This window comes from Quercus robur, chromosome 2 (assembly GCF_932294415.1).
Source record: "Quercus robur chromosome 2, dhQueRobu3.1, whole genome shotgun sequence".
NCBI lineage: Eukaryota > Viridiplantae > Streptophyta > Magnoliopsida > Fagales > Fagaceae > Quercus > Quercus robur.
Window position 1 is genome coordinate 7,851,017 of NC_065535.1, and position 13,221 is coordinate 7,864,237.

Here is a 13,221-nt window from a genome sequence, read left to right on the forward strand (position 1 = left end):
AAAAAAAAAAAAAAAAAAAAAAAATCAAACACTTCACTTTTTCCCTCTCCCTATACGCTCCCTTCTCCCTTTCTCTATCTCTGTCTCACTCTCTTCTGAAATGTATTTCCTATGCACAATTTTGAAACAATTTCTCTCTATTTGGTTGAAAAACTCAGAAAAATGGCTTCTCCTCTTCAAGAACAAACCCAAGGGAGAAATAACCATGGCTGGCCATTCCTGCCCCTGCCTGTTCCCTCCCAATACTTCGACCATAGGAACCGCTGCACACAAATATACAATTTGTAAGGTGCACCGTTACCATCAGACCGTCAGAACTACCATCGGTAATTTTTCTTTCTTTCTTTCTTTTTTTCCTTATTTCTTAGGTTTGGGAATGAAATATGACATAGTTTTGGGTTCTATCCCTACCAGAAACGGTGCTCTTTGGTGGGTGTTCTATTGTGGAATTGTATTGTGTTTTGGTTTAGGTTCTTTAAATTTGGGTTTAGCTATGATTTAGGTCTGGGTATTTTGATTGGATTGGATTGGATTGGATTGCATTCAGGTTTTGGCTTAGATTCGGTTTGAGTAAGAAATTTGGGTTAGAATTGTTTTTAATATCAGTTATATGTATTAGATTTGGTATTTCTTTTGGATATTTGGGTTAAATTTGTTTTGAGTATGTCTTCGCTCCAAAGAGAAATCTCTGGAGATCTTCATGGATTGATTTAGTTCTGAAGAATATAGATTCATGTTACCAAAAAATAAAGCTTTGTTTGCCATTTCATTTATGCCGTTTTTAATTTTTTTTGTTGAAATATATTCCCCTCTTTATATTTTCATTTCCCATGTTTCTTTTCTTCCATTGTTGTCAAGTTTTTTCAGTATATATTTTTCTAAAATTAAAGTTTATCCTGGGTTATGATATAAAGGCCATGTTGTTCACATATCACAATGATTAGGTCAATTTTATTATTAAATTGTATTTCGTTAGTATACACACTCTGTAATGTTAGAGATGAGTTTTGTCATATTTGATCAACAAGGCTAATAATGCAAACTTTGCATCTGAATTGGATTTCCACTTCTACTATAGTATGTCAAATATTTGAGCTTCAAGTCTCAATGTCTATTTATTTCAATTTTTTGTTTAACAATGTGCTCTGCCTGTTTGTTAACAGAACTTAGTCAATAAATTTTTCAGAAATTGTTGTTTCCTTTATGGCATGAGATTAACAATATGAACTATTTGAACTACCCTTGATTCTTTTGTTATGGAATTGTTGTTTTAAATTTTAATGCATCTTAATTTGTGATAATATCTTGCTATCTTGGAGGGTTAGTCATGTTGTGCAAGTCCACTAGATTCACCAAGTACATTCTCATGTTTGTAAGATTTCAACTTTTTTTTTTAAAAAATCTGAATTTTAAAAATCGTTCACTGGGTAAATTACTAAATACTCCTCAATGTCATTTTGTCTTTGTAAGTGCATCAAAAATCTAACAAAGAGGTACTTAAGAAGATTTTTGACATCGTGAGAAAGATAGAAAGAATTCAGGTAATTTCAAATGTAGTTAATTCAAGTGATTTAGGTTTCAGTACTATTTCAAACACGATTTACATATGATCTATAAAAGACTCTGTCTGGCCTTCCACTGCAACAAAATTCCAAACCAACATAATTTTTTGCTCCCCAAAACACCATCTAAAACAGGTATATCAAAAGGAATTTGGGAAAATACTTCTCAATCATCATTAGAAGAATCAGCTATACAACTTATATACGAAACAGAGTAAAAAGTCTATCTCTAACTAACTACACTTGACACGTGTAAACAGTAAAATAACCAAGCTTCTCACGTGTAGTAACTAACTCATTACTAATTAAATCCGAAGCTACATGTAGTTTTAGTTCCTAAGCTACTAGCCGTTTACTCTGTTTTTCAATTCTGCAGATTCACTTGGTCTTGCTTCTGTCAAGGCATGATTCATTCCTTGCTCCTCATGCTCTTCATCCTTCTTCTCCATATTCTGATAAGGTATATTGGTTGGATTGATTTTGAACTTATGGTCTTTCAAAAATGGAATTGAATATGATTAGTTTTGGGTATTCTGGTCGGATTGATTTTAAATCTTTGATTTTTTGTTTCTAGGTTAGATTTTGTTTTGATAAAGGTATTTGGTTAGAATTTGCTATCTTTAGGATATTTGTGTCACATTTGGTTTGCTTTTTTGTTTAGAGTATTTGGGTTAATTTGGTTTTGAGTATTTTTAAATGATGTTTTTAAAATAGAGAAAAAGAAACACGATCATGCCTTTCTTTTCCTTTTTCTTAAGAGATGGGAATGGTGACAATCTTTAAGTTTGGAAGACTCTAGATTTTTTTTTCCTCGGTGATGGTTACCAATTCCTGTAGATAACCATAAGTCCATGAAAATAATAGTGATTTTAATGATTCAATGTGAGTGTGTGTATATATTTTATCCTTATTGTGTTTGTTTAATCTATATAATCATGTTAAAATTAGAGATATGCACATGTTTTGATCCTTGCCACTTTGAAATGTACATATATATTCTTGACTGCCATTTTGATTTATAGCTGATATTCCTATAATTGTTAAAATTATGCCATAAACTTGATTTTATTGTGCTAAGTTTGATGCTGAAATAAGCTTTATTCTGAATTACTATATTATGGGAATATAGATTAAGGCATATAAGAATATTTTGGGTTCTGGCTTACTACTTATGTCCTTCGTATAATAGTATCATGAAATAATGTTTGTAGATATTGATTTAAAGGTGATTGTTTTTGCTTTCTCTTGAAAAAAGTTTCAGTGCATATGGAGGTATCTTGAGTCTACCTATTCAATTCTTATTTAGTTTCTTTTCTTTATGTTGCATTCATTTCTTAAGTTGTATTGTAGCCATTGTAATTTGATATTGAGGTTAACATAGTTCTATGGTGCATAGGCTTATATAAAATGTGAGTACTTTTTTTTCTCAATGGATTTTCTTGCCTCATATTTTATTTTAAGTTCATAAATTGATGTATTATGTGATTATACCATTTAGTTGAGTTATGATGCCAGCAATTTATTCTGTTTGTATTCTATTATTGTATTTATGAACTAAATGAGTTATGATGCTAGCAATTTGCTGCTATGGAACTCATTTGACTAAAGCAATTAAAATTTGAGCTGACAATTTTTTCTTTTTAATGTTTCCCTTTTTAGGTGTATCTCTTGAACTTGTTTGGTTTCCTGTTAATTGGAAATGTTCATAGTTTGCATAATATTGCATTCATAAATCCAACATATCGGATGACGTGCTTTAGAAAAATTGGAGTCATCACTGTAATGGATGGGCTAATTCATGAAATGCGCCCACTTTAAATTTTTTTTATTTTATTTTTTATTGATGTAAGTTGCGTAAGCTTTTTGTTGTAAAATTGGTAGTACCTTTAGCATTTTCCATATGTTCTTACGTTTTAATGCTTTGATTGGGGAGTTTTGTTTTGTGTGTTAATATTTTGGATGGGAATGATTATACATGGGGAATTATTACTATAAAACTGGTAAAAGCACATGGTAGATTAATGTTATGCTTTATTTTGAAGCAAATAAAAAGATGCGCTAAATAAGTTTGGTTTGAGGATAAGAAATAAATAAATAAATATATATATATATATATATATATATATATTGCTAGAAGGGTAAAGATTGTTGAGGGATTGAGATAGTATCAAAAACTACAAGTGTGTTTCAAGTTTAACCATCCCGTGCATCGCACGGGTTAGCGACTAATAATATCTAATATAAAAACTTAAACCAAAACATCATTGACCTCAAAGCCATGTCCAACATAAAAAATAATCAAAAGTACCAGACCCAGTGGGTTTGGGTTAACAACATTACAAAAGACAACGCCGAAAATAACATGAGCTGACTTATATGTGTGTCGTTTCATTATAATTTGTTCAGAACTTTCTTTCAGTTATGGATACACTCATTTCTTGTTTGATTTTTCTTTCAGTTATGGTCCTTATGGACCAGAGGTATCTACTGCTATAGTCCACAAAGCTCAATACTCAAATACAGTCCTGGCAAATCTAGACTTGGACCCATTAATCTGACCCAAATCCAAAGGACAATACCCGACCCAAAGCATTTAATTTTTGGGACAGATCAACCTGCGGGTCCGATGGGTTTACCCGTACTAGAAACAATTTAAAATATATACATATACATATATATATATATATATATATATATCTCTAAAAAACAAACAAACCAAATGGCCTAAACAAAATTTTCATATGGCCCGCTTCAAAAAATGTGCTATATATATATACCCAAGAAGCTCAACGTACACTGTCTGGCCCCTTAGCCCAAAACGTGTGGACACTCGGATTAAGGAAGATCCAATATATGACAGTGAGCCTGATGAAAGATGAATTCTAGTTGTAAGGAACAATTTCATGGGCCAATTTTTCCTTAAAAAAAAAAATTTCATGGGCCATTTGGAATTCCAGAAATGGTTTTTATTTATCATATCGTACGATAAAAAATTTTCAACGATTGTAGAATTATTTACAAGTCAAACCAGTGTTGCCAAATAGCAGAGGGATCCTTATCGAGCACATGCCACACAACAACAAACGAAAATGTCGCAGGCTAGGTGGATCTCGATCGTACATGGCATGGGGACGAAATTGCTACCCAAGTTGAATATTTTCATCATTACTATTCGTTCTCGCTATTGTTAAAGTCGTTTTTATGATTATGTGTGATAACTGAATGAAAAATAGAAGCATAAAAAAGAGTTCACATGAAAGTTTACGTGATCCGGCTTAAAAATTTTCGTCCACAGCAGAGGCACAGCCAAAAATTTATCTTTGAAATGCTCCAAACATAAAATTAGTTTCTCTCTCTATATATATATAAAGTATAAAATCTAAAATAGTAATGTGTGTATATATATATATATAATAAGTCAATAGTCCTAAACTTGCCCATCAACCTAGGTTTTTTTCAAATAAAATTATCACCCATTAAGTATAATAAATGAGATTAAAAAATACTAATAATTTAATGATTGCTAAATAAAAAGCAAACAATCATTCAATTTCAATGCATAAAAAAAATCTAATAAACTACAACCAAATACATGTTATATTATTATATCTACAAATTTAATCACATATAAATTGAATGAATGATTGTTTGCCTTTTAACTAGGCCAAAAACTAACTTATTTGCTTACATACGCTTTTTGTCTCCTCTTTAACCAAATAATTAAGCTAGGCCAAATGCAATTTTTCTTATTTTTGTAGGTCCTTATCTTAGCTGGTACAGACACAAAAACTGTAACATTAACTTTGGCTCTATCTTTACATCTCAACAACGGATAAAGTTTTAAGGAAAGTCTAACAAGAATTAGACCTCTAGGTTGGTAGAGAAAAGCTAGTAGAGGAACCGGACATGAAACATTTGGTCCATCTCCAAGCTATTATCAAAGAAACAATGCGTTTATATCACTCTTAATGCCGCACCAGTCCACTGAAAACTATACTTTGGATGGCTATCATGTCCCAACAGGCACTCGACTCATTATTAATATTCCAAATCCTTATCGAGATCCACATGTGTGGTCAGATCCAAATGAATTTCGACCTGAAAGATTTCTTACAACCCACAAGGATGTTGATGTTAGGGGCCAAATTTCAAATACTTACCATTTGATTGTGATAAAAGAGTGTGCCCTAGGATATCATTTGCACTACAAGTTACACAACTCACATTAATTAGCTACCTTGTTGCATGCTTTTGAAATTTCAACCCCTTTAAAATACCAACTACTAAGCTAATAAAAATGCGAATTACTAAGCCATTTCAATTTGTTACTATGTCCTTTTTTAAGCATGGAATTGGGATCTTATACTAAAGTTGTAGAAATAAGAGAATATCTTAACTACATATTTGTGTATTATCATTATGATATTTACCATCCAATCTGAGAACTATACATTATCTAAAATTTTGAAAGTGTTGGCGCATTTTAATATTATTCAATTAAAACGAATAAATATGACAACATAATTATAATGGTATGGAAATTAACATGAAAGATAAAGAGTTAGTGAAATATTTAATCTCTCATTGAAGAGGATAGAGACTCTTTTGTTCTTTTTAATTATAGTGATTAGTGGTCTGATATGTATTGAATCAGATATTGTGCTAAATACGTGCGCAAGGGAGAGGTAAAGGGAACCAAAGGGTTTAAATCTCTTTAAAGAGAGCGAGTATCGTTCCTCCACCCAAATAGTGTTGTGTATTTTTATCTTCAAATTAATAATATTCAAAAGTATTATTCGGTTTCTATTTGTGTTATTTCCATTATTATTGTGTTTGCACCAATAAAAGGTATATAAAACATAAAAATTTATAGACTTAAAAATTACATGGTTCAAAACGTAGTGTCATATTTAATTATATTATTAAAAAAAAATGAATATATTTACTCAGTACTATAAGTCATTAAAAAAAAATTGCACCGAATTTGATCCTTCAATCTTCAACTGACTTTATGTGTGTAGTCATTTTATTATAACTAGATAATGTCCCGTGCGTAATTTCATTTAAAAATAATTTTTATTTTTTTAAGACCCGTATATAATTCTCATTTTTTTAAATAGTATTTATAATATTTCCCATAATATTGCTGAATACTTTAAAACCTAATTTTCTTAATTCATATTTTTAAAAATTTTCATTATCTTAGAAGTAGTTTCCAACTATTGAGTGGGTTTTCTTTACTTTATATATATATGAGATTAGAATTGCGTAGTTATTAGAAATTTCTAGGAATCTATACCATATTATAAATTTAATAATTAAAATAATAAAATAACATTTAGATAAAATGTAGACTTTATTTCTAAAATCGAACAATTCCTAATCCACTTCATTCTCACCACCAAATCCCAAGACTCCAATCTCAAACACTTCGTTCATAATCTAAATGAAAAAAATTATTTGTGTAGCAACATAAAGAAAATGTAATCAAACAAAGAAAAAAATGGATAAATACTGCCTCTAATAGGACCTTTATATACTTTAAAAAAAATAAAAATAAAAAAAAATAAAAAAACAAACAAAGAGAATGCTAAAATTCAAGAAACGTATAAGCCAAAATTGGGAGAACTGATCTTGTATTATTAATTTTACACATGAGCTTTGTTTCTATATTGAGAAGTAGAACACACTAATTAACTTACAATTGTATATCAAAACCGTAACAACAAATTAAATAATTTGAAACTAATCCTAACAAACCGCAACAACTATAATTAACGGCACTAACAAAAGTAATAAAAAAGATACAGGTGGATAAGTATTGCACTTGAAAGATACATGAGAAAGAACATAAAAATTATGTGAAGAACTACTTAATTGTAGCTTTGATGGAGGGAACTAACAATATGATTGTAGTCTGTACACCATTTGCACACTATTCTTGAATAGTTGCAACTAAACTTGGGGTTGCAACTAAAACTGAGATAATCTTGATTCCCAAAAAAAAAAAAACTTCAAAATAATCATCATTTTTTACTTTTATGGTTGAGGCTCATACCAATACCACACTAAATAGTAGTAAAAAAATTACAAAGAAACCAAGAAATTATGAAGGCTAAAACATAATAAAAAAGCACCAAACATATGGCATCAAAGTTTTTTAACGTTAGGTATATATAACGTAGTAGAAGTGCTATAGGTGAAAATGGTGAGTGGATATATGAAAAGTTTTGTGCTTTGTGAGAGAGATGAAAGTCTTGAAACAATGTGTAAAGTCTATCTTTTTAGCTTGGCAACCGTGAACAAATTGTAACTGTTAGAACTTAGTTTGTCTAGTTGTTTAGTCTAGAAATATTAAGTTAAATAAGACAAATGAAGTTGTTAGATTTTAAAACTTTTAAACAATTGACAAACTGTGAGTACAAACTTGTCTAGATATAGATCTTAGAGTCTATAGGATTTATTAGACAATGCTCAAGATGCTGCAAGTTAGAATACAAGAAAAAAGAAGCTGTAGGTTCAAGAATTCAAAACATGCCAGGTTCGACCAATCAAGAATCGCATCTACAGAATTTTAATTTCAGCCCAAGAGTCCATAAGCCCATTAAGTGATTAGGGTTTTAAATCTATTTCACATAGTATATAAAGGAAACCCTAAGGCACATTTGATAGGCCAAAAACGTATTGACCCTTTGTGATTAAATTAATTGATTAATTAGCCAAATTTATTAATTAATCAAATTAACATACAAAGCGCATGGTAACACAAACAAATCACCAATTAAACTAAGTATGCAACGGAAAATAAATGACATGGTGATTTGTTTACGAATGGGGAAAACCTACACGGCAAAAATCCCAACGGTTGATTTTTAGGTCACCACTCCCAAAATTCTAGTATTATCACAATAAGCGGTTACAAGTAAAGGAATTTCAGTACCTTATACCAACCTACAGTTGAACCCTTACCCTAATACCCAATTGGACTTGTTCTATAGTGACAATTTCTCCTTTTAATGCATGGCTCCCAAGTACGTGATTAACTAATTGCGCGGATCCCAGTACGCGACTTCAATCACCAACTAGAGAAGGTTGTTGGCTACAAAGTTTTTCAGTTCATCCACGTGATGAAGATCAAAAAAATGTTTATTCATAAAACCCTACGGTGCATAAATACAACAACTTCTTCAGAAAAGATGAACTAGGGCAAAATTTTGTCTCCGATCACAATTTGCTTGAACAGACTTTTTCTCAAAACTTGTGCAACTTGTGAACACTTTTACAGCTCTTAAAATAACTCTTTTATATGTCTAGGGTTAGAAGAAAAGAAGTCCCAAAAACACATTCATGGATTCCAAGAAAACAGATCAGAATTTCTGATTCTTTCTTAAACCTCGACAGATAGGAGGTGTCGAGCACACGGGCTAAATAGTTTCTTAAACCTCGACACATGCTAACTATCGAACTTTAATGAACTTGCACTTCTCAGCTTGTTTTTTAGACAGACTTGATGATTTCAACACTTGATCTTGAAACACAGTTTCTTGAAGTATTAAAAATACCTAGATCTACCCAATTATAAGTAAAGTGCGTTTTGTCAAAGGATTAGCCAATTACATAAAATAGTGACATATGTTCCTAACAAGTGAATCACATATGTCCTAACAATGTTTTTTAGAGACTTTGGAAGTGCTCTTATGAAATTTAAAAGGTATTATGCCCTCCTCTTTCAAAGTCATTACCGAAAAGCATTCTCATACCATTAAAACCGGTAGATCTGAAATTGCTGCAACAAGATCAACATCTATTGATGATCTAAACCTTCATGGGTGGTCTTAGAGTCACAAACTAAAAAGTTTGTATTGCTAAACCTTTGAGTGGGATCTCAAAGTCATAAGTGTGGGTGCTGATATGGTGCAAATCCAAGAAAAAATGAGTCTGTGAATTCAAAACTTGCACGTAGTCATGTCAGTAAGTTACTACTGAAGGTAGCAATAGATTTAAGGTTAAATCTTATTACAAAAACTTCAATTCTCTTATAGTGAATTTGTTTTACCTTAAGGATAGCTAGGTTAAATCCTCCACAGGTTTTTACCTTGAAACGGTTTATTTCATTGGTTTTCCTATGTGATCATATCGTTATGTTATTTACTTTTCCGCTACTGTGCATGATATGATCTATTACTATTTAACCTAAGTAAACAGTTAGTCATTAGGTTAAACAATTTTTTTAAGGGGTCTAAACAAATAAACAGAAGTTCTACAAAGATGAAGACTTAAGAAATCATAAAAAGATAAGTACAGAAAAGAATCACTTATCTCGATTGATCAAGATTCGTGCCAAATTTCAGGTCTTGCTTTTTTTCTCAGCAACATGAGGTAGTAGTAGATTCTGGGTTAATCATATTGTACAAACTTCTATTCTATTAGTGAAATGTTGCGTTGAAGATTTTTTAGGTTAAATCATTTCCAGGTTTTTATTTTTTTATTTTTTTAAAATTTGAAATCACAGTTTCAAAAGTTTTCCTAGGTCATCATTCTTGGTGTTCATGTGATTTGTGAATGTTTGATATTTGTTTAAATCAGATCTACAGCATAATTAATCTAACTAATTATTTGGTTAAAATTTGATCAAATATGACTCAATTGGCGTCTAAACCTAACACAATAAACCCAAGAACAGAAAGAGTCCTTATCTTTAAAAATTTAATTAGTTTTTATCTTTGACATAACACTTAAGGAATGTCCTGATACAATGATTCTAAGAAAATAACGAGTTCTTATCTTTTGAATTTTAATTAGTCCTTATCTTTGATATGGAACTTGAGTAAAGAATTTAAGTGAAAAAAATTCCTTGTCAAATAGAGCTTTACATGACAATGCTTACGATGTTTAAGTTGTCTTTTAAAGTATGTGATGTCATATGCATATGATGTTTGAGTTGTCTTCAATACTATTAGCAATGATTATCTGAATATAAATCACCTTGTTTTGAACAGTGAACATAAAAACACATTTCATAATTCTACTCGAGAAGACATAACCCATATACAACAACAAGATTTTCCCAAGTGGTAAAGAACGTGTAAGACATTTTGAATTTTATCACACACTAAATACTATTAAACATTTGTATAGTTTGATCATTGCTCATTACTAATTAATGTCACATGTTGTATTTCATTATAGATAAATATTGAAAGTTAACGAGTCATTAGAAGTTACAAAACAATTATTAGAATATATGTTTCACCATAAAGTTGTTTTGTTCCCGTGTGAATGGTACAATACTGGTACCAATGGTCGAAGGAGAATGAAAAGAATCGGCGTGCACTGCACAAGCATTAACATCTTGGTGGTATCAAAATGACCATTCTATACTATCTAGTCAAGCAAAACAAGTATTCTACCTTCATGATACCAAATTGGGTGGACCTTGGCAAGTTGTGCAATATATCCAACATAGAGGCATGTTTGATGTCTTGGAAGTCGGGGATGGAGAATCCAATGACAATACATAAACTAATGATGCAATCCAACAAGAAGCAATTGTTGATGTTGTCCCTATCAATGTTGAAGATAATGTTTAATATTGTATGGGTGATGTTGAACTTGAGGTTGTTCTTGAAGATGAAACTTTAAGAGATGCTAATTAAAATGAAGAGCATGGCATACTTGAGCTTGATCTTGATATGGATTGTGATATGTAGAGTTTATAACAATTGTCTTAAAGTTTTGTGCTTGTTTTGTCTTGATCTTGACTTTGTTTATTAGTGTGGATTATAATATGTAGAGTTCATAATAATTGTCTTAAAGTTTTTAATGGTCTTGATCTTGAAATGGATAATGATGTTGATTATGATGGGTCATCTAAGTAGCAATTGTCTTAAAGTTTTGCGCTTGTCTTGATCATGACTTTTTTTTATTAATGTGCAATACATCCAACATAGAGGCATGTTTGATGTCCTGGAAGTCAAGGATAGAGAATCCAATGACAATACAAAAGCTAATGACGTATTCCAACAAGAGGCAATTGTTGATGTTGTCCCTATTAATGTTGAAGATAATATTCAATATTGTATGGGTGATGTTGAAGTTGAGGTTGTTCTTGAAGGTGGAGCTTCAAGAGACACTAATCAAAATGAAGAGCATGACATACCTAATCTTGATTTTGATATGGATTATGATATGTAGAGTTCATAACAATTGTCTTAAAGTTTGTGCTTGATCTTGACTTTGTTTATTAATGTAGATTATGATATGTAAAGTTTATAACAATTGTCTTAAAGTTTTTAATGGTCTTGATCTTGAAATGGATAATAATGTGGATTATGATGAGTCATCTAAGTAGCAATTGTCTTAAAGTTTCGTGCTTGTCTTGATCATGACTTTGTTTATTAATGTAGATTATAATATGTTGAGTTCATAACAATTGTCTTCAAGTTTTTAATGGTCTTAATCTTGAAATGGATAATAATGTGGATTATGATGCATCATTTAAGTAGTAATTGTCTTAAAGTTTTGTACTTGTCTTGATCTTGATATAGATATTGATTTGGAGTCATCTAAGTAGCAATTGTCTTAAATTTTTTACTTATCTTGATCTTGATTTGAATTATGTAAAGTTAGTAGCAATTGTCTTAGAGTTTTGTACTTATCTTGAACATGATATGAATATTGATGTGAATTATGATGTGTGGATTATGTTTGTTGTGTTAAAGTTTTGCCCTTGTCTTGATCTTAATATGGATAAAGATGTGAATTATGATATATAATGTTAGTAGCAATTGTACTTATCTCTCATGTCAATATATGGTTCCAAAAAATTACCAAAAAGGCCAAAGATACTCATAATATTGCAAAGTATGAGATGACAAGATTGGTTAGAATGAAGCATAACCAAGAGAGAATCGATGTTTTGGGGTTGAAGCATTTATCAACTTCTCTAAGGGATTCTTCTCAACCCAATTGTGCAAATGGGGAAAACAAATAGAGCTAGACTTGTGGTAAATGAAAATGATTATGTACCACCTATTGGTGACGATGACAATGATAATGAGTAATCTAATTTATATTGCTTATGGATATACCCATTTCTCTATTGATTTTTGTTCCAACCTTTGAAGATTTTAGCTTTCAAAATACTTGCAATAGGAGCAAAAATTCTGTCTCTAGAGATTATCGAGCTTCCAGTCACAGGTTGCAACACTTAAAGGCATATTTGTCATGGAATTAGCCAATACCAAAAAATCCTATCACCAAACGTGAAATTTGTATACTATGAACAATTTTTTTTTTCTCTATATGTATGATCCTACTCATTAAGATCATGGGTTACTTATTGAGTTGTTGAGTCAAGATATTTCCTTCTTTTATTTCAAATCTTAGGGAATAGCAAGCAAATTGAAATTGAAGTCATATCAGAATGGTGTGTAAATATATTTTAGGATTGTATTATTTGTATTACATGTTAGACATTTAGGGTCATGATAACTCTTGGAATTCAAAGAAATTTGTGGATTTTATTTTTAGTTAGAAAATGATTTCATTAGAAGGTTTTTGAGACCTTGTAAACATACCACAGCATTTCCATTGGATAATGCAAAATTTACCAGGTAGCAAACAAAACCCTTAAAAAACAGCACATTTATTACTGTAG

At 30.8% G+C, this 13,221-nt stretch overlaps 1 long non-coding RNA gene across 1 annotated transcript; it reads left to right on the forward strand.

Annotated features, from left to right (window-relative positions):
* Nucleotides 1-18: 18 nt before the first annotated feature.
* LOC126712149 (uncharacterized) lies at nt 19-3,639 on the forward strand. The gene is made up of 3 exons (XR_007651060.1): nt 19-326; nt 1,939-2,022; nt 3,222-3,639. It is a non-coding gene; the product is annotated as an uncharacterized LOC126712149 (long non-coding RNA).
* Nucleotides 3,640-13,221: the final 9,582 nt, after the last annotated feature.